This window comes from Hemicordylus capensis, chromosome 6, assembly GCF_027244095.1.
Source record: "Hemicordylus capensis ecotype Gifberg chromosome 6, rHemCap1.1.pri, whole genome shotgun sequence".
In the NCBI taxonomy this organism is placed as follows: Eukaryota; Metazoa; Chordata; class Lepidosauria; order Squamata; family Cordylidae; genus Hemicordylus; species Hemicordylus capensis.
The window spans coordinates 130,449,634-130,475,561 of record NC_069662.1 but is presented as its reverse complement, the minus strand read 5'-3'; the positions used below and the strand labels follow the sequence as shown (position 1 = coordinate 130,475,561).

Below are 25,928 nucleotides of genomic sequence, written 5' to 3'. Positions count from 1 at the left end.
GAGGTAAGAGCGCCTCTGCTTGTATGTATGTATGTATGTATTTTATGGATTTATATACTGCCTCAACTCACATCTCTAGGTGGTTTGCATTGTAAAACAATATAACATGTTAAAAGATTTATATGTGTTAAGGCATTCTGATGGATCATGATCATGTTCATCATGATGTTCAGTATCCTTAATGGTGGCTGTTGGACTATGATGTTAGTGGACTGGGCTCCCACTGGGCATGTCTGTGTTGAGTTGGATTCCCTGTCACTGACAAGGTGGGCACAGGAGCTTAGATGCACCAAGAACTTGCATGCCAGGTGAGTGAGATTGTAGCACCACCATCAGCATTTGCCTTTCCAGAGGGCTGGCTCCTTAATTCATGGCCAGTCTGTTGGTGTCCTTGGACCACCACCCCACCTCACAGTGAAGTCCACTGACCCTCATTCAGGGTATAACATCAGCACAAGTTGCCTATCAGACACCTATCTCCATCTGCCACTGGGCTTCCTTCTCAGGTCCATTCATCAGCTCCCATATCTTGAGGACTTGCTACCGATAAAGAAACCCTGGTCCATGTCTACCAGGGTTTGCCCCTCTCCTCTCGGGCACTGTTGGAAAAAAATTGAGGGAGGGCACAGAAAGGGCAAAGTGCATTTATGGGTGCATGAGTTATGTCCTACATGTTAGAATTCTGAAAGAGATGGGGGGGGGTGAGGACAAACTCCTAGTCTGAGTGGGTGCTTGCCACATTTGTCCCCCTGAGCCACCCTTACTGGAGCAGTAGCAGATGTGGGTCTGAGGTACTTGCCCACATCCTGCCCCTGACATGGTGTAGGCACCAGGCCTGCTGTTAAACTGCCTTTTGCCACACCACTTCATGCCCGGGGGTTACACAGTCTTCAGCTAAAAACCCATTGTCTGGGAGGTACCTGGAGCCAGAACAACCTGCAGGGTGAAAACATAATTGGTTGATTTGGGGCAGGGGAATGGGGAGAAGAAAATCTGGAACAGGTTGGCAAGAGACAGGCTTGGAGGACTGGAATAGTAATGCTGTTCCTTTTGGAGACAGGTCAGATTTCTGCACTTGAGCTTCTTTTTGGCTACCTGCTTGCTTCCCACCTGCTCTCTCTCTCTATATATATAACATTTTATATCCCGCTCTTCCTCCAAGGAGCCCAGAGTGGTGTACTCCATACTTAAGTTTCTCCTCACAACAACCCTGTGAAGTAGGTTAGGCTGAGAGAGAAGTGACTGGCCCAGAGTCACCCAGAAAGTCTCATAGCTGAATGGGGATTTGAACTCGGGTCTCCCCGATCCTAGTCTAGCACTCTAGCCACTACACCACGCTGCAAGCATTTGTTTACTTAAAAGGAGAGAATACTGAAGACTTATGGTATTCTATATGTCTTCAGTATTCTCTCCTTCTAAGTAAAGGGACCACATAAAGCTGTTGTAGAATGCCTTTGTGCTCAAGGAAATTTTTAGGAGCCTGCAAGATACCACTGAAATGGGCGTCTGAGCCTGGCTGCCTAAAGAGTCTCCATGACAGGATCAGTCCCCTGACCAGGGCAGCAGTAAGGTATATATTCATGAAACACTACTCAGAAGTGCCAAATACCACCCATCCTTTCACCATGTGAACTGCTAGAACTTTGGTAATGACATATACTGGAGATTGCTTCTGAAGTGTGAACTACTGGTGCAGCCATATTTATGTATTGATATACTACATATGGAAGCCACTAGGGAAAGCCAAGCAATAATGAGATATTGATAATGAGATATTAAAATAATGAGCTCTCTACCTTAATTAAAAATGTCCTTAAAAACCTAGGAAAAGACTAATTGCATTTTGTAGTTGTCGACTTGTTGCGATTGTATTGAATTCTTACAGTGCCATCTAGTGGCAGACAATTCTAGGGTATCATGTTTATGGCTTTCTTTGCTTCTACTCTTTGATGTCAGTGTTGCTTTCGGTGCCAATAGTAGCCTCTGGATGTGCAGAATCGCTTTGATTGTGACATGAATGGGGTTGGTGTGAGAAGTTCGATTGCAAACCACTTTGAACTGGTTCAAGGCAGTTCATCTACCCAACCAGCCCAGCCAGTGGGTTTGACCGAACTGGTTCAGGGATGCAGTTTGGTCTAAATTTGGTCAGAAATTGGACTGAACTAGGGATGCGACAAAACAAGATTCAGCTTCTCAATCATGGCACAATCCCCTTAAAATTGAGGGCGTCCGCAGCTCCTTTAATAGAGAGGAGAGTAGGTCTATCCCTGTTCCTCCTCTGCTCACCACCATTGCCATACCCATAGCACTCCCCTCAGCTGTCAGCGCACACCGACAGCACTCTCTCCCAGCTGCCCCCACGCAACGTTGGCACACACATGGCCACCACACATGCACAGGAAACTCGAGATAAATATTCTCCTTTTGCTGCTCCCCTTCTTGGTCTAGGGAATCCCCTTTACTTGTAAAGGGGAATCCTAGCTGGATTCCCCTTTATAAGTATACCCCCTGAGCTGGCCTGCAAGCCAGTTCTTTGAACAGGGGGGCAGTCCGGATCGAATTCAGACTGCCCGAACTGGGCTGGCTCAATGCATGTTGGCTCACACATCCCTAGCAGACATCAGTGGTCAACATGAGCATTGTGATAAATAAAAGAGGTATGGACCTGAGACACAGAATAGTAGAGAGTTGGTGGCTGTTTGCCTTTCCAGAGCCCTGAACCTCCACGGAAAACCATAAGGGTAATTAAGCTTCTGGGCTGATGGTTCTGAGCTGCTGGTAACCACTTTGTAAATTAGACAGGTTGAACTCTGCCATGGCATTAGTGTGCCGCTTACCCAGCAACCTCCTTCACATCAAATCAAATCTATATTATGCAAGTCACCATAACTGAATGATGTCCTGGATGACTATTTCCATTTGGCTTTATTTGGCCTGGATCACTAACCTGTAGAAGCATATGGTCTTAGGAACACAGGAAACTGGTCCATCTAGCTCAACTACAATACTCTACAATATTGTCTACAATAGTCTCTTGGCAGTGGCCAGAGGTGCACCTGGGTCATTCTGGAGCCTGGACCTAAAGGCCTTTGGAGCCCCCACCCCCTGCAAATTATGCCTCATCATGCTTGGCCGGGTGACCACACCACCTGGGACAGACTAAAGAGGATTGGGGGCCCCCCAGGGGCTGTGACTTCAGCCCCGAAGTCCAGGGGTAAGAGCGCCTCTGGCAGTAGCTCTCCAAGGTTTCAGGCAGAAGTCTGTCCCAGACTTCTCTGGAGATGCCAGGGATTGAACCTGGGACCTTCTGCATACAGAGCACATGCTCTCTCACTGATCTCTAGCCCTGTTCCCATGTCTAATGTCTTCTTAGCCACACAATTCCTTTGTATGCCATAGGAACAGTCATGCCTTAACAACAATAATCAGATGAGCCAAATAGCTCAGCAAGATGCTTTTTGATATTTAACAATATTATGCATTGCTATAATGAAATAAAATACACCGTGGTGTTGCTTATTGTAAGAAAGAGCCGCACATGTGGAGATTTTTGTAGTTGCCATTCAAGGCAGGCTGATGATTTGTTTCACAAGCACTCATAATTAGCTGTTGTGTCTATACCTTTTGCCAGGAGCTTTACACCATTTCCCTCCATTGCCAGCAACTTGACAGGAAGTTAAGGGAAGGACTCACGAGGCCTAGATTACACACAGAGCCTGCAGGCAGCTGACAGGCAATTATGTCTAATAAGGTGTTATGAAAACCACAGCACAGCAGGTGCAGCAGTGGAGGAAGAGACAGCCCCCTGCTGGGCTGTGTAGAGATCAGAAGGGAAGTTAGTGGATATGAATTGAAAGAACGCTGGGGTTGGCATAGAAAATATGAAGCACCACGGAAATAGGTCATCCTTAAAGCTGCTGCAACAATTTGTAAAGGAGAGGCGCCGGGATTCACATCTGCTTGGGCCTTGTGTTGTCTAACCTTTAATTCTAGATAGATGGTGGGAAGGTTGGCGGCGATTAGTCAGGGCTCCTGGACCTTTCAGCAAATGGCTGCCATTTTCAGTGGCCACGCACTGGCTGTTGTATGCAGGCCGATGACAGCATGTGCTGAAGTCAGCAGAGATTTGCATTCTGCGGTTGCAAGTGCTTGAAAGACTACTCTTATGCTGCCATTTCAAAGGCACATCTGTCTGGACTTTGCACATGACCCCTAGTGATGGGCGAGTTACCCTCAGCTAGGGATGTGCACGGAACTGGGTGGGGGTGGCTCGAGGGGGTGGGGGGTGCCACTTTAAGCGCAGGGGAGGGTGCACTTACCCCTCCCCCTGCTTTCCCCCCACCAGCGCTCGTTGCCCATAAAAGCCTTCGGGACGGCAGTGTACCTCCCTGCCACCCCTTCCCCCCTCTTTGGCCAAAGTGGCCGGAAGTACTGGGTGCATGTGTGCACATTGCATGCGTGTGTGCCCGCCTGACGTGCATGTGCGCGTAATGTGCACATGCACAACCCAGTACTTTGGGCCACTTCTAGCTGAAGAGGGGGAAGGAGTGGCAGGGAGGTACACTGCTGCCCCAAAGACTTTTACGGGCAATGAGCACCTGCAGGGGGAAAGTGGGGGGAAGGGTAAGTGCACCCTCCCTCACCCTTAATGTGGTACTCCCCCCCCCCCCCCGGTGTTCGAACCTGTTCGGAGGCCTGTAAATGGAGGCCTCCGAACAGGTGCATGCACATCCCTACCCTCAGCTCAGTTCAGAATTGGCTTGGGATTTATTAACACACATTTGAGAAAAGTGTATCAGCTTTTTGAGAGTTGTCTCTGCTTTGTATTGTTGCTTCATGCATGCTGATGGTGCAGAGTGCATGAGCATTACTGCATGGTCACCCTAGGAATTGCCATCTGATTTGGAACTGCATGCATGATTGTTTGTGCAGTGACTTCAGGTATTGCAGTGCCATAACTCAGACTGTTCCTCATTCTACTAGTTCATATAGGAAGGTATTGTTTTGTCAGTTCATGTAATTTCTCAGCGATCAATAACACTTTTGTCAAGAATAAAGGGTTTGTATTAGAGCTTCTGCACATGTTCCTACAGAGTATATGGCTTTGGGAGTCTGGTTTCTGGATGCTTACTGAGCATGCCCAGTATCTTAACTCTCTGAGCCAGAGAAGAACTTCTGTGGGGAAACTGGGCTCAATCTGTAATAAGGCAGAACTTTCTGAGCTGAAGAGATTTGAATACTGAGCCAGGTAATTTGCATGCTGGACAAATTAATTAATTCATCACACTCATAACCCCTTCATTGTGCAGAGGAACAGCCCTCTATTCCTCCTAACCTTTTTACCACGGCAGCCAAGTGAACTTTTGGTATATCTGGGTCCACTACAACAGCCCTTCACATTTCTCAAACATTTAAAAAAAACCCAAAACAAACCACTGTAGTGTGGAAAGGCTTATAGGTGTGGGATAGAGACAATCAACAAGCTTCTAATTTGTTAACAAGAAATTTTACTTTAGAAAAAATGGTTCAATTAAAACATTTCTTTTACAGGAAAAATACAAACTCAAAACAGTTACAGAGCAGGTCAGGGAAAATAAAAAGCTGGAGAAACGTAATCAATACCTGCCTCTATACAGGTCCCTACTTAGAATCCTCTTGTACTTTCTTGCTTGCTTGCTGGGCAGACTCTTTGTTCTGATTACGGCAAAGGTCTGGGGCTCAATCCAGCCTGGCTCTTCCTTTTCTTCCAGTGATTTCAGCTAGAAGGCTTCTCTTCTTCTTGCTGGCTGCCCACTCTCTGCAGTCTACCAAACTCTGCTGCCAGGACTCTCTCTCAGGACTCACTCCCACAACTCTGTCCCAGGACCCTCTATAAACACTCCCAATATATGCATTTTCTCTGCCCATCAGTTCCTCAGCCCAGACAATCAGAACAAACAAAATTTTCTCGCTCTTCTTTAAAATCTCCTTTCCCTCCAAAACCCAACTTTCAAAATACTAAACCAAATGTGAAACTATAGAAAAACAAGATTGAACTTTTGTCCCTACACAGAGACCAGACAACATTCTATACATATATACAATGGAGAAGAGGTTTGTGCCTCATTCCTATACAGCAGGCGATACCTGAAAATTATCATGGGATAAAACTCACATATGTTGAGTAAAGTAAAGCGTGCTGTCGAGTCGGTGTTGACTCCTGGAGACCACAGAGCCCTGTGGTTGTCTTTGGTGGAATACAGGAGGGGTTTACCATTGCCATATTCTGTGCAGTATGAGATGATGCCTTTCAGTATCTTCCTATATTGCTGCTGCCTGATATAGGTGTATCCCATAATCTGGGAAACATACCAGTGGGGATTCAAACCGGCAACCCCTGGCTTGCTAGTCAAGTCATTTCCCCATTGCGCCACAGGTCCTCAATATGGACATCTCAGAACATTTTCTGCTTCTGTTGATTCTTATTTATTAAGCTCCAGCGGCATATTGATGCTGAATGGAATGCACACATGCTCCATTGCTTGAATTATGGATGAGATTTCACTGTAGATTAATAAAATCTACAACTCCCACCACCTGACTCCTACAAATTTTAGCCAAAACATGCACTTCCTTTTAGCCAAAAAACCCCACCCCATGCACTTCCTTTTAGCCCCCAAGCCCCCATGCACTTCCTTTTAGCCCAAAAAACCCCCATGCACTTCCTTTTAGCAAAAAACCCCCCAAAACCCCATGCACTTCCTTTTAGCCAAAACAAAACAAAACATGCACTTCCTTTTAGCCAAAACATGCACTTCCTAGCTTTTGCAGAGGGTAAACAGAGGGAGAGCTTGAGGATCAACTCCTCACTTAAATGTTTTTGAGGGAGAGGAAAGATACTTTGATGGTTGGAGGAGAACAATATGTTTGGGGAATTGAAGATATGGATTATTAGATTGCTGGGGGAAGTTCAGTAAAATGAGGGAGGAACTCCTCAAATGCTTAGGAGGGGATCTGTAGCCGTGTCTCTTAGAATGTTAGCTAAGGGGGCTGCCACGAAAGGTAAGGTGGCCCCCAACCTTGTAATTTGAGCACTGCCATGGTGACTCCTACCCATAGGGCTTGAAATACACAATGAGGAACAAGAATGTGGGTGAGTCTAAGGACTAACAGTGTGGTAGAGAGAATGAATTGGCCTGGAGTGGGGCTTAGAAGAGGAAAACAGAGGAAATAGAGAAGGTGCTAAGGCCTGCAGCAGCCAGGGCAAGGGGAACAATACTGTGAAGACTGGACACTGACAGTCTTAGGATATGATTTGAAGGCTACTGACCTGGAAGTAATTCATGTGGTATGTAGGAGCATTTATTAATTCAGGGAGTGATATGGGCCATCCTGCAGTTTTCAAGGTGCCTCACCTCAAGAAATATTACCAGCAAAACTATTCCATGGAATGAAACTGCCATTGAGATGAGTTAGTAGAGATCTGGTGAAATATTTACTAGCGCCATCTGGTGACTCCTTCCCAGCAAAGCGAAATAATAAATTGTATATGCACGGAGGACTTTTTCTCAGGGTCACTTCAGGGGCTTCAAGCAGCCACGGGGGACACAGGTTGCTATGTGGGCTGATAGCCTGAGGGCAGCTGGTTGTATCTTACACGGCTGCATAAGCAGGATTGGCTTGAGACATGCATTGGGAGGCATTTGCACACCGCTGCAAACATTCACGCTTTGCATTACTGTTTTATTCATTAGCAAAGCTGGAACAGTACTTGGAATGAAATACTATATTAATGTAATTGTCATATTTCTGAGTACTGCTCCAGTTTGCCTGATGATTTCTTCAGTTTAAATCCATCCTTAACAGATATATGGTGGCTAAAATCAATTGTTAATTGATTTAACAAGGGGCTACTACAGGGTCGATACAGGAAGATGCTGAAAGGCATCATCTCATACTGTGTGCGAGGGGACAATGTTAAACCCCTCCTGTGTTCTACCAAAGACAACCACAGGGCTCTGTGGGCATCAGGAGTCAAAATCGACTTGATGGCACACTTTACCTTTACTGCAGGGTCAGTTTGAGTCAGCCTGGTTGTTAGGCACTGAATGGACATGGGTTCAGTATTGATCCAGAGCTCTTTTTGGAACCCCAGCTGGCAGCTTTTGGCTAGTAGCAATAGCAATAGCAATAGCACTTACATTTATATACCGCTTTATAGCCGGAGCTCTCTAAGCGGTTTACAATGACTTAGCATATTGCCCCCAACATTCTGGGTACTCATTTTACCGACCTCGGAAGGATGGAAGGCTGAGTCAACCTTGAGCCCCTGGTCAGGATCGAACTTGTAACCTTCTGGTTACAGGGCGGCAGTTTTACCACTGCGCCACCAGGGGCTCTTTGGTACTTTTTCCAGCTTTGGTATGTCAGCTGTGAGGTTTGATTGGTTCACAGGTGTCCATGCTTTGGTCATTACCAGAGCTCAGTCTATGTGGGGCTGCCATTGAAAAGTGTGTGGAAGATTCAGTTGGTGCAAAATGCTGCAGCTTGGCTCTTAGCTGGTACTGGTGGAGCATATCATCTCAGCAAAATGGGAGTTCCATTGGTTACCTGTGCAGAGGTGCACCTAGGTAATTTTGGAGCCTGGACCTAAAGACCTTTGGAGCCCCCCCCCCCTGCAAATTAAGCATCATCATGCTTCGCCGGGCAACCACGCCACCCAGGACAGACTAAAGAGGATTTGGGGACCCTGGACTCTGGCCCCGAAGTCCAGGGGTAAGAGTGCCTCTGCCCTCACCCCCTCACTGCAAGTTAAGCATCATTCCCCTACACACACACACACACACACACACACACACACACACACACACACTGTGACCCACACAGTATTTTTAACAGATGGATGCCTGAGGGCACAAACAGCAACTGGACTCACAAGAATGTAGCTGTTTGAAACAGAGTATTGGGAATGATGTTTTAACATTGAAATGCACTTGCTCAAGTTTGGTAGGTTTGCTCAAGTTTGTTTTTAATTGTTTTACTTACACATTAAAGCAGTCTTAATCTCTTGTCTGGAGTAAGGGAGAATGCATATATCATAGCCACTATGTTGTCTTATTCAGGATGTAAGAATATAAAACAGCTATATTTATGCAAATATGCATTGGCAGAAACATTTCAAAACACAACTTAACAAATTCCCATCCCACATATTTCTTTCCCCACTCCCCTCTCTGTCTCTAAAGCACGGCAGAGGTCATGCTCAGCCATGCGGCGCACGTCACAGTCACGCTTGGCCACCCGACTCAGCACAGCAACCACACCACCTGGGAGGAGAGCTGGTCTTGTGGTAGCAAACACGATTTGTCCTCTTAGCTAAGCAGGGTCTGCCCTGGTTGCATTTGAGTGGTAGACTAGATGTGTGAGCACTGGAAGATATTCTGCTTAGAGGATGGAACCGCTCTGGGAAGAACATCTAGGTTCCAAGTTCCCTCCCTGGCATCTCCAAGACAGGGCTGAGAGAGATTCCTGCCTGCAACCTTGGAGAAGCCGCTGCCAGTCTGGGTAGACAATACTGAGCTAGATGGACCAATGGTCTTTCTCAGTATATGGCAGCTTCCTATGTTCCTATGATAGACTAAAGAGGATTTGGGGGCCCCCAGAGGTGGTCCAGCATGCAAAAAAACCCCTGGACTTTGGCCCGGAAATCCAAGGGTAAGAGCACTTCTGTACCTGTGTGTTTCCTTGCTCAGTTCAAAGCGCTGGTTCTCACCTTTAAGACTCTAAATTGCTTGGTGCCTGAAGCACCACTTTTGCCTGTAACAGCCTCCTTGCACAAGCTGTTCTATATCTGGGGCCCTGCTCTAGGTACCATCGTCTTCAGAGGTGAGGTGGGAATATGCTAGAAGCAGAATTTGCTAACTTTTTGATGGTGGCCCTAACATTGAATATCCTTCTCTTGGAGGCCTATATGGTCCCTCCACCTTACTCTCTTTTAGGCATGAAGTTAAGATTTTGTTACCCAGATGGGTTTAGTGAATGTTTCTCTTGTTTCCTCCTCCTGTTTCTTATAGTGGCTTGGTGGGGGGTATTGCTTTTTCACTGCTGTTGAGATAGAGGTTTTTAAAAATATATTATTTTGTTGTATGGTTTTTCTAATGTAAGCCACACTATATTAAATAAGATAAAAATAACATGAGGACCTTGCTGAATCAGGCCCAGAGCCTTTCTAGTCCAACATCCAGTTTCTGACAGGAGCTGACCATATTCCCCTGGGGAGCCCACAAGAAGGAGATGAAGGTGCCTCCTCTCCTGCCCTTCTTCCCCTACTGCCTCTGAATCTGGAAGTAGCACAGTCATCAAGATTGGAACCCATTAATAGACTTGTCTTCCATGAATGTGTCCAACCTCCTTTTAAAGCCAACCAAGTTGGTGGCCATCACAACATCCTGTGGCAACAAATTCTACAGACTAATCTTGTGTTGTGTGAAGAAGTATTTGTTTTTAATCTGTTCTAAATTTTCTGTCAATCAATTTCATGGAATGACCCCTGGTTATAGTATTGTAAGAGAAGGAGAAAAGTGTCTGCCTTTCCACTTTCCACACACAATGCAAAATGTTCCCCCTTAATCACCTTTGTCCTAAACTAAAAAGCCTCAAATGTTGTAGGCCTTCTTTGTAAGGAAGGTGCTCTAGCCCTCTGATCATTTTGGTTGCCCTCTCCTGTACCTTTTCTATTTCTATAATCCCTTTCTGGGAAGCAGCAACCAGACTGTACACACAGTATTCCAAATGTGGCCATGCCAGATATGTATAATGGCATTATAAATATAAGCAGTTTTATTTTAGATCACCTTCCTAATCATCCCTAGCATGGGATTTGCCTTTTTCACAATTGCCACACACTGAGGTGACATTTTCATTGAACTATATACCACAACCCCAAGATCACTTTCCTGGTTAGTCACTGACAGCTCAGACCACATTAGCATATATGTGAAGCTGGGCTTTTTGCCCCAATGTGCATTACTACACTTATTTACACTGTACCACATTTGCCAGTTTGTTGCCAGTTGGGAGAGATCTCCCTGAGATGCTCAGTTCAGGTTCAGGTATCTGCTCTATATCATCTGTAGTGAAGAGAGATGCAATTCATTCAGACTTTATTCAGCTTACTCCTACTAACTGAGCAAAGAGGAACCTTTCAAAATGACTTTCGTATAGTTTAACAGCAGGGTAGCAAATGTTCCTTTCTAACCCCAGCAGAGCAGTCGTCCAGTGGTTGTAACTGGTGTATACCTTATGTTTGTTGGTGTGTTTTAGATTTTGAGCCTTTTTGGGACAGGAAACCATATCATTTCTTATTCTGTGTAAGGTTTGAGAACTTCTTTTTGTTGAAAACTGGTATATATGTGTTGTTGATGATTATTATTTTAAAATGTTTTGAATCTTACCAATAAGTTTCCAGCCAAAATACAAGGTGCTGGTTATAAACTATAAAGCCCTAAACAGCTTAGGCCCTGGGTATTTAAGAGAACGTATTCTTCGTTATGAGCCCCATCACCCATTGAGATCATCCGGAGAGGTCTGTCTGCAGCTGCAACCAGTTTGTCTGGCAGCTATGTGGTGGTAGACCTTCTCTGTTGCTGCCCCAAAACTCTGGAATGCACTCCCTGTCGAGATGAGAGCTTTCTCATCTCTGACAACTTTTAAAAGATCTTTAAAGACCTACCTTTTCACCCAAGCTTTTTAATTTAATTGTGGCTTTGAACTGTTGTAAGGTTTTTATTTCTGTGTTTTAAAAAATGTTATGTTGTTGTGAGCTGCCCAGAGATGTAAGTTTGGGGCTGCATACACATTGGATGGATGGATGGATAGATAGATAAATGAATAAATAATATGGATTCATTCAGAATTTCCTTTTTGGCCACCAGTGACCATCAAGGGTTAATTTTCAAGCAGTCTGTTCAGAAGTAGTTTTCCCTGCATGTTCTTGTAAATGCTTTTATGTGAAGCAAAAAAGAAGAAATGCAAACATTTCCTCACAAACAACACCTTCCCCTGAACATCACAAATAATTTAGCATTAAAATCCCCCACGTTGAAAAATAAGTCATCAGCTAGGAAGTACACACAATACAATTAACGAGTAATTCAAAGCACTGACAAAAATATATATTTCCTTCCAGCCAGGAGAATTATGTTATCTTCACCGTTTCTTCTAAGATGATTATGCTGTCACATTGCCTTGCTATGCACTTTCATCTCAGCCTCGCCAGTGCCATGCTAATAAGCAGACAAATTCAGCAGCGACTGCATAGGCAGCATGCTGGCACACAAGGGAAGAAAAGTGCCTCCAGCAATGAATACATTATCACACACATATTACTGCCAAATGGGAGTTCAAAGGTAGGTGGGTTACCTCGGAGCGTGCTGGGGATTACTTCAGATGTGGCCTGTTTCGAAATGATTGGAGAATTCATGTCAGTCGTCCACTTCAGGCGTCCACCACAGAAATTATTCTCAGTGTTCCAATGGGAAGTCGCAACTTGTATAGGGTTAATGTGTGGGGTGAATGTAGGCTCGTATAGGAGCATTCTGTTCTATGGTGTGTGATTGGGCTAGATGTTCTTGGGAGAGCTTGTCTTGCAGTAGTGAGCATGAATTGTCTCCTTTACCAAACAGGTTTTGCCGTGGTTTACATTTGGATGGGTGATTATAGGTGAGCATTGTCTGCCATAAGATATTCCACTTAGGAGATGGGGCTGTAGTAACTGCTATGCATACAAAAGGTCTCATGTTCACTCCCTAGCAGGGGCATAGCAAGGTTGGAGTGGGCCCAGAGACAAGATTTTAAAATGCACCCCCCCTCACTGAAGCTCAGCTCATGATGTAAAGAAATCTTAAATGAGGATGACTAGTGGTAGCCAAAGCCATAGTGTGTGTGTGTGTGTGTGTGTGTGTGTGTGTGTGTGTGTATGTATATATGTATATATATCTCACTCACACCTATGTGCCACAATAGAACATCATCCTAAATTATTTTTTTAAAGGTTTTGTAAATTGTGGACAATGCAAGTCATTTAATGATACTAGAGAAAGACATGCTGTTCTGGTAGCTCCGAGTCTTAACGCTCACATCAATTTCAGAGGATGAATACAACTGAAGGAAGCCCAGGTGGGTGCGCGGATGGGGGAGTCAGTCATGTGACTTGCCTCTGCCCCCCGCCAAGGCAGTGGGCCCCCAGACAACTGTCACCCCTTGCCCTATTATAGTTATGCCCCTGCTCCCTGGTATCCCCAGGTAGACTCCTGTCTGAAATCGTAGAGAGATACTACCAGTCAGTGTAGGCAATACCGAGCTAGGTGGACCAATGGCCTGACTCGGTATAAGGCAGTTTCCTATGTTATCATGTTCTTATGTACCATTAGTATCATTGGGGACAAAAAAGAAATGGCTTCCGTTATGCCTTGCTTGTGAACTTCCCAGCAAAACTGATGGAAAAGAGTCCTAGCATGAGAACATCTTTTTTGTGAGGGACTAGAACTCCATGGTAGCACACAATGATGGTTACCAGATGGTAATAGTGTGGGATCTGCAAAGCTTTTGTTCAACTTCCAAGTAAGATCTTACTATACAGATCCTCCGGCAGGATTCCACACTCTTTCCTAAAGCGCTCTTACATACTGTACATATGTTGAGTGGGAATTTCATGCAATTTTTACAACATCGCCTGCTGCTCAGCTCTTGCATTCCAAGGAGTGCCCCCCCTTTCCCTCAGGTGACACAAAAGTAGTGATGGAAAAGGGTGGGTTCTTCTCGGGATGCAAAAACTAGCCAGCAGATGGCGCTATAAAATAGCATGAGGCCCCTCCTTGGTGTGTATACAGAAGGTAAGATTACACTAGGAAGGATTGTGGAATCCTGCAGGTAAGATTGAAATCCTGTATGGTGAGATGGAACCTGCACAAAAGCTTTGCAGATCCCACCCTATATTACTAAGGAAACACCCATTATTTATACGCAGAAGGTCCCAGACTGAATCCTCCCTGGTGCCTCCGTATAAAAGGATAGCAGGGATGGGAAAGACCTCTGCCTGAGATCTTCGAGAGTTGCTGCCAATTGGAGTGGAGCAGGGATTCTCAAACATGGTCCCCCAGATGTTGTTGGATTACAGCTCCCATCATCTCCAGGTACAGTGGATGAGGGGGATGAGGGGAGTTGTAGTCCAATGATATTTGGGCTTTCTAGTTTGAGAATCCCTGGAATAGAGAATACTAGCTTATTTGCATTGCCTAAATCAGGAGTTCCCAACAGGGAGTACTTGAAGCTGCAGCTGTACTATTTGTTCCCCATCTGAGGATCCTTGGCTTGAAGCTGACATGTCATCAGCAATGTGTCCACTGCAGAAGGGGAGCAAGGGTGAAGACCCTCCTCCTCTACTCCTGATTGGCTGGAGCAGCCTGACTGACAGGCATCAGAATATTAGCACTGAGTACTCACATTGAAATTAATGCGACAAGTAAACTAGTGCTCTAAAGTCACTACGGACAAATTACTGCCAAGAAAACAGCCTTTGACAAAAGCCCTGTTCAGACATGACACTGGATGTGCAAAGTGTCTGTACAAATGCACATGTTTGTGTGTGGATAACTGTACATTTTAAAAATGAACTTGGGTACAGGCCTTTTCCAAAGACTGGGCTTGGCTGCCTATGAGAACTGCCAGGATCTGCACGGATCTTGGAGGTTCTGCACTGCCAAACCCAGTGCTGAAGCCTCTCTCTTAGCCAAGGTTAAGGGCACAAATGTGCTCTTAACCCAGCTCCCAGGATTGTGTGACACAGAGATGGGTGCCTAGAGCACCTGTCCCCTGAGGGAAATCCCCCAGGGCAGTGCACTCGGCGGGCAGTGCAATGTGGGATACTTGGAGGCCAGGATAACGAATCCCAGCCTCTGTTTACCCATGCTGCTCCTGGCAGCTCGCGTCATGTGGGTGTGCAGCTTGTGTACCGCAGGGGCTGCAAATAATCTCCTGGGGGAAGGTAGGTTAAACCCAGCCTTCCTGCCCACCCACGCGGTTGTGAGGATAGCCCCTATGTGTGAATAAAGGATAGTGTCAAATTATTTCCCTTTTTAAAATGGGCCTGTGGCGGTACAGAAAACTACACATTTTCCATTACTGATAGCTGTAACTTATTTACATTTTAATGCAGTCCCGAAAAGACATATTGCCAGTGGAAACCAGCTTTTTACTACTGCATCATGTCAACTAAGAGGACAAAAAAACTACCTATGGTGTAGTGATGATGATGTGTGTGTGATAGAGGGAGGGAGGGAGGGAGAGACCCCACATTCAGTATCCAGGGGTGCTTATCACCAAACAAATGATTGGCACTAATCACCTCTTAAGAGGGAAGAATGGGGGAAGGTGTTGCCAGCTCAAGTTCATTCTTCTTCCTCCTTCCCCTGCCTACCTACCGTCAGAACTAGCAATGCAATTCATCTGTTCAACAGGAAGAAGGTAGGATCCTGACATGCAGTCGTGGGCATGCAGCCTACTGTGTTCAAACACCTCTGGAGGGGGCCATGGTACAAATAATCTAAATAATAGATTCTCTTGCAGGTTTTGTTCAACTTTTTTCGGTTGTTCAGGGTGGAGACATTCTAAATTTAAAATCTCACATCAATTGTTATGTGCAGGCACTCTACTTCCCCAAGTGGTGCAAAGTTACAAGTGTGCAGCACTGCTCAGAGTCTTGCTTTTTCTGTAGGCAAGGTCACCGGAGGCTTATGGTGTCTCAGTAATATCTAGTTTATTTACAAATGCACAAGTTGAGCATGTGATGGAATTGTAATATCAGAGCACTCCTACAAGCAGCAATAGGTTGCATCAGATTCCCAAAGAGAAAACCCTGCATCATGACGTGCTTCAGATCTCCACTTGGTTTCTTCATTCTAGCCTCTCTAAAACTCAGTGGCCTGGTTCACACAATCATTTGAATCTAGACTTAATGTGGGTTACCAACATTAGCATGATTGTGTGAACCCACGCTGAAGTGGTTTATGGCCTGAGATGAATCTGAGATTCCTGCCTTGGTGTGGATTCACACAACCACACCTAAGGTCACTAACTCACATGAAACCTAGATTAGAATGAATGTGTGAACCAGGCCAGTCTCTCTCTCTCTCTCTCTCTCTCTCTCTCTCTCTCTCTCTCTCTCTCTCTCTTATTTATTTATTATTTATCAATCAATCATATTTATATACTGCCTGATATGTGTATCTCTAGGTGGTGTACACAATTTAAAACAACACATATAAAACAGAGTAAAAACAATTTCACATAATAAATAAAACAATTAAAACAATTTCATAGGATACAAACAATTAAACAGTTTAAAATTAATTTCCGTTAGAAGCCTGAGAAAACAGGTGTGTCTTGAGGATCTTCCTTAAAGCAATTAGAGATGGAGATGCTCTTATTTTGACAGGGAGCATAATCCCCCAAAGTCCTGGGGAAGCCAGAGGAGGCCTGGTCCCGAGTTGCCACCAAACAAGCCGTTAGCAACCATAACTGGACCTTTCCGGATGATTTTAACAGGCAGCAATGTTCATGACAAAGAAGGCACTCTCTTAAGTACCCTGGGCCCAAGCCATTGAGGGCTTTGTAGATAATAACCAGCACTCTGTATTTCGCTCAGAAGCTTATCGGTAGCCAGTGCAATTCTTTTAAGATCAGTGTTATATGGTCCCTTTGGGTTGTCCCAGAGATCAGTCTGGCTGCTACATTCTGTACCAATTGTTTCCGGGCTATGTACAAAGGCAGCCCCACGTAGAGTGCACTACAGTAGTTGAGCCTGGAGGTTACCAGCATATGCACCACTGTTTAAAGGTCTTTTACCTCCAGAAATTGGCATAGCTGATGTATCAGCCAAAGCAGATAAAAAGTGCTCCTGGCCATTGGCTCAACCTGAAAAACCAGAGACTATTTTCTATCTAGGAGCATTCCCAAGCTGCGTACCTGATCTTTCAGAGGGAGTGTAACCCCATCCAAACCAGGCAGATCTTAACCATCTTTCAGCCCTGACCTGCCACAGTTGGTACTTCTATCTTATTTAGATTCAACTTCAGTTTGTTATCCCTCATCCAGCCCATTAACAAATCCAGGCAGGCATTTAGGGAAGTTATGCCACTTCCTCATGAGTTCAATATGGAGAAATAGATCTGGGTGTCATCCAGTATTGCCTCTAACAGGGGCTCACAGATGTTGTTGACTACAACTCCCAGAATCCCAGTTTCATTTAGCTGTTAAAGAGCACTGGAGACAGTATGGAGATTTGTGGAACTCCATACTTTAGTTCTCGCTTTGCAGAGTAGCAGTCTCCAAGCAACACCCTCTGGAATATACAAGAGAGGTAGGAGTAGAACAACGGTAAAACAGTGCCACCCAAAATAATCTCCCTCAGGCGACCCAGAAGGATACCATAGTCAATGGCAGCGAAAGCAGCCAAGACATCCCAAAGGATCAGCAGATTCATACTCCCTCTGTCAGTAGCCAAGTGGAGATAATCCATCACACTGACTAAGGCATTCTCAGACCCATAGTCTACTTGAAAGCCAGTTTGAAATGGGTCTAGATAATCTATATCATCCAAAACTACCTGGAGCTGAGAGGCCACCACCACTCAATCACCTGGTACAATCATGAAAGATTGGGAAGAGGTCTGTAATTAGCAAACTCTGAGGGATCCAAGGCAGGTTTATTCTAATAAGGTCTAATAATAGCCTCCTTAAGACAAGGAGGCATCCTGACCTCCCTCAGGGAGGCATTTATAGTATTACTAGCCCCTCCCTCATAATTTGATTACCGATGAAATAAGCCAAGTTGGGTAAGGGTCAAGAGAACAGGTGGTGGGACGTTCAGCCCAAAGCAGTTTGTTGACATCCTCGGGAGTCACAAACTGAATGTGATCCAATCTAATCCTATAAAAGGAGTTGCTGGACACCTCCATAGTAGACTGCAATAAATGTGGAATCCAGTTTGGCCTGAATACAACAGATTTTATCTACAAAAAAGTCATTGAAAACATCACACTGAGTGACTGATGGTTCCAAGTTCAAATTTAAGAGTGGCCTTAGGCCGAAATAAACCAACACATACATACAAATTTAAGAGGGAGGGCCCACAAACTAGCCCTCTCAAGACCCTAGGTAACTCCACTGGGTGTGAGTTTGCGAAATCAATGCAGACAGAAAAGAACCACTTCTTTGCTGCCCTCACTGCCAGAGCATAGATCTTGACATGTGCTCTGTGTTGTGATCTGTCGGATTCATGCCGAGTCTTCCTCCGTTTGCGCACTAGTCATCTACCTCTCTGCTTCAGCTCCCATAGTTCTTCCAAATACCACGGGGCAAATTTTGAAGCAGGTCAGAGAGGTCGTTTATGTTGGAGATGAACTTCCAGTGCATCGACCTTTTGCACCAACTGTCCTAATGACCACTAGGGGCATTGGGAGTAGAGACAGTGAGTCAGGGTCTCCCTATCTGTCCCTACTCTGTGACCCCTGAACTGACTCTGCAGCACTTCCTGTGCTGAGTCACAATCCTTCCTTTCCTCCTAGAGAGCAGATGGAAACATCTCTCTTTCTCTCCTTACCTATCCACGATGTAGTCCTTTAGATTAGATATAGGTCTTTCCTGTCTAAGTGTATTTAACCAATAAATGTTTAGTGTTTAGGATCTCCATGTGTTTTCTCTAAATAGCTGCAATATCCAAACCATCCTCTGCTACCTACTCTGTAACTGGAGTGTGTGCTCATTCCTTAGTGCTCTGCCGTTCTACCTATTGTGGGTAAAAATCAACAACCTCTAACAGTTTACGAGCGATTCTGTCCTAAGTGAGTTCACTTAGGAATTACAGAAGCTGAAGCAGCGAAGTAGACGACTAGTGCGCAAGTGGAGGAAGACTTGGGGCAAATTCATTATTCCATGTTTGCACCAGAGCATTGACAGAATCATTAGCAGAGCCAAATCTAAACCCTTCCAAGGCTTCTTGGAATCCTATTGGATCTAATAACTTTCTCAGGCGGACCAACCTAATAAATCCTTACCTGACTTGTCCAGACTGATTCCTTTCCCCCACTTTACATTCACATATGGGGTGGTGGTGTAGAAATGAGTCACCTTACTCTCTCAAATTAACCCTCCCCATCAGGCGTGTATGTGACATTTTACCCGACTTTTATGGCTTCTCCCAGAAGGGTACTTCAGGAACATTAATTTCTACATTCAGAACCATCCACTGGCCTATTAGTCAGAATTCCGCCAAACAAAGAGATACCCAGGTAGCCATGACATAATGCTGTGTTCTGCATCTTCAAACGTAATTGATTCATAGGCTATATATGATACTGACAGGAGATATTTCTGGGGTTTAGAAGAACCATGACAAAACTTACTGGATTTGAAGCAAGATTTAATTACCATGATTAACCAGTTTGTTTTCTTAGAAATAAATTAATGCTACCATTTTATGGTGTCCAGTTCTAGGGGGACAGCTGTGAAAGTCAGTTACAGAAATCATACAAAAGAGATATGTGGTACTTTCAAAACTAACAGATATATTGTGACTTGCGTTTTCATGGGCTAAAGCCTATTGCATCACATGCACGTAATGTTATTTTCAGTTGGCAGATATCTGAGGATAACACTCTATGGCAGGGTTCCCATGTAATTTTTTTGTAAACCACCAAGAGCCTTTGGAGCCAGGTGGTATATTAATTAATTAATTAATTAATTAATTAATTAATTAATAATGGCAGCAAGTAAGTTCTCTTGCTCTCGCTCCTGCCACCATTTTCGTGTCATCCGAACCTGAAAATGTTGGGTGGAGAGTGTCAGGTACCAACTTCAGCATGATATCATGAAGCCAACTTCAAATGCTAATGTTAAATGTTGGATTGATGGAGGAGGAACCCATCTCCATGAAAGCGTATCCCACAATAGCTCTTAAGGTGCCATAGGTCAGGATTCTTGTTTTTGCTAGCACAGACAAATGGGGTAGTCCTCTAGAATTTCTCACATTAAAAACTTTCAGAGTATGTCCTGATTAATGGAAATGTCAATTGTTTGCTTGTTCATTTCTGGTATGCTAGCACCTGGCTATCAGTTTACTGAATATGAATATAATGAATATTTATATTCCACTTTTTGAACAGTTTATATATGTAATAAAATGAATTGTGTGTGTGTATGAATGAATCCCTTCAAGGTTTTCAAATATCATATTGTGGCTCGAAAGTAAAGTCTATATGCATATAATAGATTGTAATATTTTTGTAATATTTTATTATAATATTTTAATCATTTGGGTGGCTGTATATCCCATCATACAACTCCAGCATGGGAATGATGTTCTATGCAATTTTTTTAAAAGGCTGGTGACACCAGTAAATTTTACCACCTGCATTCCTCTTACTTTCCTCTACCATAGCTTTCAGTTTCATTATTTGGAGATCATGAGCTTCCCCTCTGCTGTGCTACATAAATACCACTTTTTTCATGGGAGTGAGCAGCACCATGGCTATCCTGTCCACAGATGATTCCCCCCTCCTCTATCATATGCATATGGATGCATATAATATAGATCCCTGCAAAGATCTTGTGGAGTATTCTACAAAGGCGACAGTGCCATTCATGCAAGATGCAATTCTTGACTGCTCATGTCATGTGGAATGGCCTTCTCTCTCCATGCCTGAAAAATACTGATGTGCCATCTCATACTCTCTTCCAGGAAACATACATTGATCTCATCCCATAAGCCAGGGCTTCTCAAATGTGGGTCTCCAAATTTTGTTGCACTCAAACTGATCATCCCCAACCACCATGGGGTGGCTGGAGATGATGGGAGAGTTGCATTCCAACAACAACTGGGGACCCAAGTTTAAGAACCCCTACCATAAGCGGTTGCTGTGTACAATGCATGCAATCAAGGCACAACTTGCAGGCACAACCCGTGCCTTCAGGTCAACACATGGACCTGTCTGTGGCCCAAGAGCGGAGACAGCAGCAATCAGAAGCTTGGCTGTGTGTCTAGCAATTCCTGCCCCTGCTGCAGCACTGTTGCACTCACATAGACACAAATGCAACTCAGGTGGTGTGAGGATGGATGAAATAGGCATGGCAGCATCCTGGCCCTTAGAACAGTCCTGAAGCCTAAGAACCGTCCTCATGGTTTGTTAAATTTGAGAAGGATGGGGTTGAGAAGTGATGGAGCTCGCAATGATAAGCCGAACAGAACTGCATGGCCAAGCCTAAGATGCTGCTTTAGCAGTAAGCACTCAAATTATGATTCCACTTTCCCCTAAAGCAAACATTTAGAATGGTAAAACAGAGTCTTGGGGCACCTGAAAGACTCAAACGAGATGTGATGCTAAGCATATCATGGTCTTTCAGTCTGTTTTTCTGTAAAAAAAATTTTTAAAAAGCAGACTCATAGTGCATCTTCATCCCCTTAAGCAGCACAGTGGGGAAATGCTTGACTAACATGCAGAAGGTTGCTGGTTTGAATCCCTACTGGTACCATATAGGAAGATGCAGTGATATACTGTAGGAAGATGCTAAAAGGCATCATTTCATAGTGTGTGGGAGGAGGCACTGGTAAACCGCTCCTGTATTCTACCAAAGACAACCACAGGGCTCTGTGGGTGCCAGGAGTAGAAATCAACTTGATGGCACATTTTACTAATGTAAATAGGCTTATTGCAAGATAACTATTTTTGTTAGATTATTAGTTTTTTTGTGGCATCTCTACAAAGTATATATGCAAAAATAAATATTTCTATTTTCATTGTCCTTTTTATTAGAATATTTTTTGACACGATGAGGCCTTTTAAGCCTGACATAGCTCACAGCCTCAGCACGTTACAATCTGGTCCCATATACGTCTGCATGCTCCACGATCACAGGACCAACACACACAGCATCTTGTGGCACCTTCAGGACTGACATATTTATAGAGGCGGAACCACTTTTGTGGGCCAGAGCCCACTTTATCAGATGCCTGAAGTGTTATCCTCGGTGGGTGGCTATCTGCCAGCTAAGGGTAACACTTCATGAATCTCCCCGAATGTTTATGCCACAATAAATCTGTTAGTCTTAAAGGTCCCACAAGACTCTTTGTGTGTGATCTCACGGCAGCAGCAGACACCTGGTGCCTTTGTGCCCATATGCTTGGCCTGGAGCCTCCCCAGGAATCTGCATGATCCATCTCCAGGTGACCCTGAAGCTCTGAATGGCTTGAGAGATGGTGAAAGATACCAGGGCGAGCGGTGGAGGGGTGGGGACACCCCCAGGAAGGGCTTCGGTTAGAGTTGGCAAGGAAGGCCTACTACTAGCCACATCATTTCTGTGGCACCCACTTGCCCCTCCTCCCTTGCACTGGCCCGTGTGCCTGGGCGGAGACCCTGTTAGTTTGGCTCTGGTCTGGTGGAGAGGGAAAGAGGGAGGGAGGCGGGGGAGGGGAGTGGAGTGGAGGGGGGCAGAAAGAGATGTCACTGCCAGGGCCGGGAAGGGAGGGAAGCGGCTGGGAGGAGCCAGGCCAGCGTGAGGCTGCACATTTCTGGCGGCGGCGGCGGCACTGGCTGTTTCTCACGCAGCGGGGACGCTTTAGCCCGAGCAGCAAAAGCCATCAAGGGATCCGGCTTCCGTTGGCACCTCCGCTTGCCTGCCCCGGCCCTGGGAGAAGGCTGCACAGAGCAGGGAGACAGCCTAGGATTATCCAGCCAAGGTAATGCCCGCCACTGGGTCTCGGTAGGTGATGCCAGTCTCTCTCCCGCCCCCTCCGCTGCCATTCAAGCAAGCTCCTTTGCAATGGGGAAAGGATGCTTCAGCCAGATCGCACCCAATAACCCCCCCTCCCGCCCCCGCGGGCTTAGCTGCCTGGATACAGGTTATCAGAGCCTGGGAGGGGAAGAAAGATCCAGTCGCTTCCTTCATGCCAACCGAGACTTCCCGTTAGTCAGCAGGTCTGTGCTTAAAATCTTGTTATAGGAGCATCAGTGGGGAAGGAAATGATGAATACCTGGTGGGAGGGAGGGTCCCCAGTCCTCTTCGGAGGTTTTGGTGGCGGCTGTAAAATACTGTGGTGGTGATTTCCAGAGCTCATCAGAAGTCTTCCGGGTGCACTCCCTCCCCGAAGGAATAATATCACTTTAAAGAAGGCAACCCAAGATTGGGTTTATTCTTCTGGGGTCTATTTTGTATTTGCACAGGGACTCGGGTCTAGGCTAGTCCAGTGATTTAATAGGAAATGTAGGGTCAGCTTTCTTATTGCTAAAACCATATTGTGTCCCAGCTTCCTGCGAATGCTCATCCATGTTTGAGCATCACCAAAACAAGGAGAATGAAAGTACTGCTATTTTTGGAATCTCTTGGTTTGCCTTAGCACTGAAGGGGTTAAATCAAACCAGGAAATTTAGAGAAAATGAAAAAGAGAAGCCCCCCACCCCAAGAAACGCAGGAGGCAACAGCAATGTCTTGTAATATCCAAGTTTTGTAATAAAATCAATTAAAGATGAGAGAGAGTGAGAGGCCATTTTAGCCATCATTAAGTTTAGAAATAATCATTAGTAGTTTCTGCAACTTCCTCGAAATCCAAAGGGTTAGCAGGCTAAATAAAATATTTATTAATCCTTGGGATCCTATTAATTTTTTAAAAAATAATTGTTTAAACTCTTCTCACACATTATTTGGATGTAAGCATGTAAATCACTTAGGAGTACATTTTGAAGACCTGCATGATTCTTAACTTTTATTCAAAATATATGATAGGTGAGTGCTTATGGAGTTTGAAACATCATTCTGTGTTGCAAAGCTTATTTAAAGAAGAGGGCTTCTGACTTTTAACATGTATAGTTAGTAGAGAGAACTTAATTGGATGCATCTTGAGATTATGATGGAAGAAATGGTACTTGTCAGATTTCTCCCTTCTATGCAACTCTTAAGGGAGACTGATCTGCTCATTCAAATCTCAATGTTAGCCCTCAGTTGCAAAGTAATCCTTGTTGTCTTCTCTGAACAGCTTTGATGTTCAGGACCCATATGTGCTAGGATCCATATGTGATTCTAAGCCTCCAGAAAAACCTATAAGGGCTCTGAGTTCTGGCTTTGGGAGAAACACAGCTGTGATTCCCCAAGGAAGAGAAATAGGCTGGGAAAAGCCTTTGTATGGTTTGGAATGGCTGGGCATAGAGCCCTGATACCCAGAACAAATGGAATTCTCTGATGCTCCTGGGCTGTAGCTTAGTGGCAGTGCACATGCTTTGCATCCAGAAGGTCTCAGGCTCAATCCCTGCCATCTTCAGCTGAGACTGAGAAAGATGCGTGGCTGAAACCTTGGAGATCTGCTACCCGTCAGTGTAGCTAGTTTTGAGTTAGATGGACCAATGGGCTGACTCAGTATAAGGCAGCTTCGTGTGATTTCAGGGAATAGATCTGCATCTCAGGGGCAGACTCCATGCTTTGTATGCAGAAGGTCCCAGTTTGATGCCTGGCATCTGTCTTTAGGGTTGGGGAAATGCCCCATCTGAAACCCTAGAGCAGAGATAGGTAACCTTGGCTCTCCAGCAGTTGTTGAACTACAGCTCCCATCATCCCCAGCCACAATTTATTGTGGCTGGGGATAATGGGAGTTGTAGTTCAACAATAGCTAGAGAACCAATGGTTGCCTACCCCTGTGCTGGACAGCTGCTGCCAGTCAGATAGACCAGGGATTCTCAATGTTGGGTCGCCAGATGTTATTGGACTTCAACTCCCATAATCCCCAACCAAAGGCCACTGGGGCTGGGGATTATGGGAGCTGAAGTCCAATAACATCTTGAGACCCAATGTTGAGAATCCCTGAGATTAGACAGTACTGAGCTAGGTGGACAAAGTTTCTGACTCAGTAGAAGGCAGCTTCATGGGTTTTGGGGGCTTCACTGGACCTGGTATGCTGCAGAGCAGATAACATTTGTCCAGAGGCACCATACACACAGCAAAATGGCCAGCTTTTTACCCTCAGTGATAAAAGGAGACAAATACTTGCTTAATCCAGTCACCCCAAAGTGCTTTCTGCTTAATGATCTGGTGAAATAGGTGTACGGGAATATGTGGGCATTAAGGATATAAAAACTGCCTTATTGGAACAGAGCAAACTGCATCTAGTTCAGCATTTTAATTTCAACTGCAGCCAGCCACAAACGGGACAATGACGGTGTCCTTTCCCTGCTGTTTGACCACTGCACCTGATAGACAGAGATATATGCCTCTGGATATGGAGAACTATTGGGGATGGAGCTGCAGCTCAGCGGAAGAGCATCTGCTTTGCATGTAGAAGGTCCCGGGTTCACTCCCTGGCAGCATCTCCAGGTAGGGCTGAGCAGGATCCTTATCTGAAATCCTGGAGAGCTGCTGCTGGTCAGAGTAGACAATTCTGAGTTAGAGAGACCTATGGTCTGAGGCAGCATTTCTTAACCTTGGGCCTCCAGATGTTGTTGGACTACAACTTCCATCATTCCCAGACATGGCAGTGGTTAGAGTACTGGACTAGGACCGGGGAGACCCGAGTTCAAATCCCCATTCAGCCATGAAACTAGCTGGGTGACTCCGGGCCAGTCACTTCTCTCTCAGCCTAGCCTACTTCACAGGGTTGTTGTGAAAGAGAAACTCAAGTACAGTGGTCCCTCGACTTACGTAGTTAATCCGTTCCGAACGGACGTTCGTAAGTCGAAATTTTCGTAGGTCGAAAAGCGCACCCACGGAGGTCTGGAAACACTCGTAAGTCGAGGAAACCGCATCTAAAAATTCGTAAGTCGAGGAAGCCAAATCTAAACCGCCAACTACTTCCGGTCTTTTTTGGCGTTCGTAAGTCGAAAACGTTGGTTGTCGAGTAGTTCGTAGGTCGAGGGA

General features: G+C 45.1%; 1 protein-coding gene across 4 annotated transcripts in view; it reads left to right on the top strand.

The window, feature by feature from the left end:
* The window catches only part of DYNC1I1 (dynein cytoplasmic 1 intermediate chain 1), a 344,861-nt gene that overhangs the window by 1,428 nt on the left and 317,505 nt on the right, over window positions 1-25,928 (top strand). The window contains exon 1 of one of the 4 annotated variants that reach the window (XM_053264852.1): window positions 22,528-22,767. The exons of 1 other annotated variant lie outside the window; for it this stretch is intronic. The gene's annotated coding sequence lies outside the window, so the exon portion shown is untranslated. Of the gene's footprint in view, window positions 1-22,527; window positions 22,768-22,903; window positions 23,006-25,928 lie in introns of those variants that run through there. 2 more of the 4 variants (XM_053264850.1, XM_053264851.1) reach the window with 2 other exon arrangements.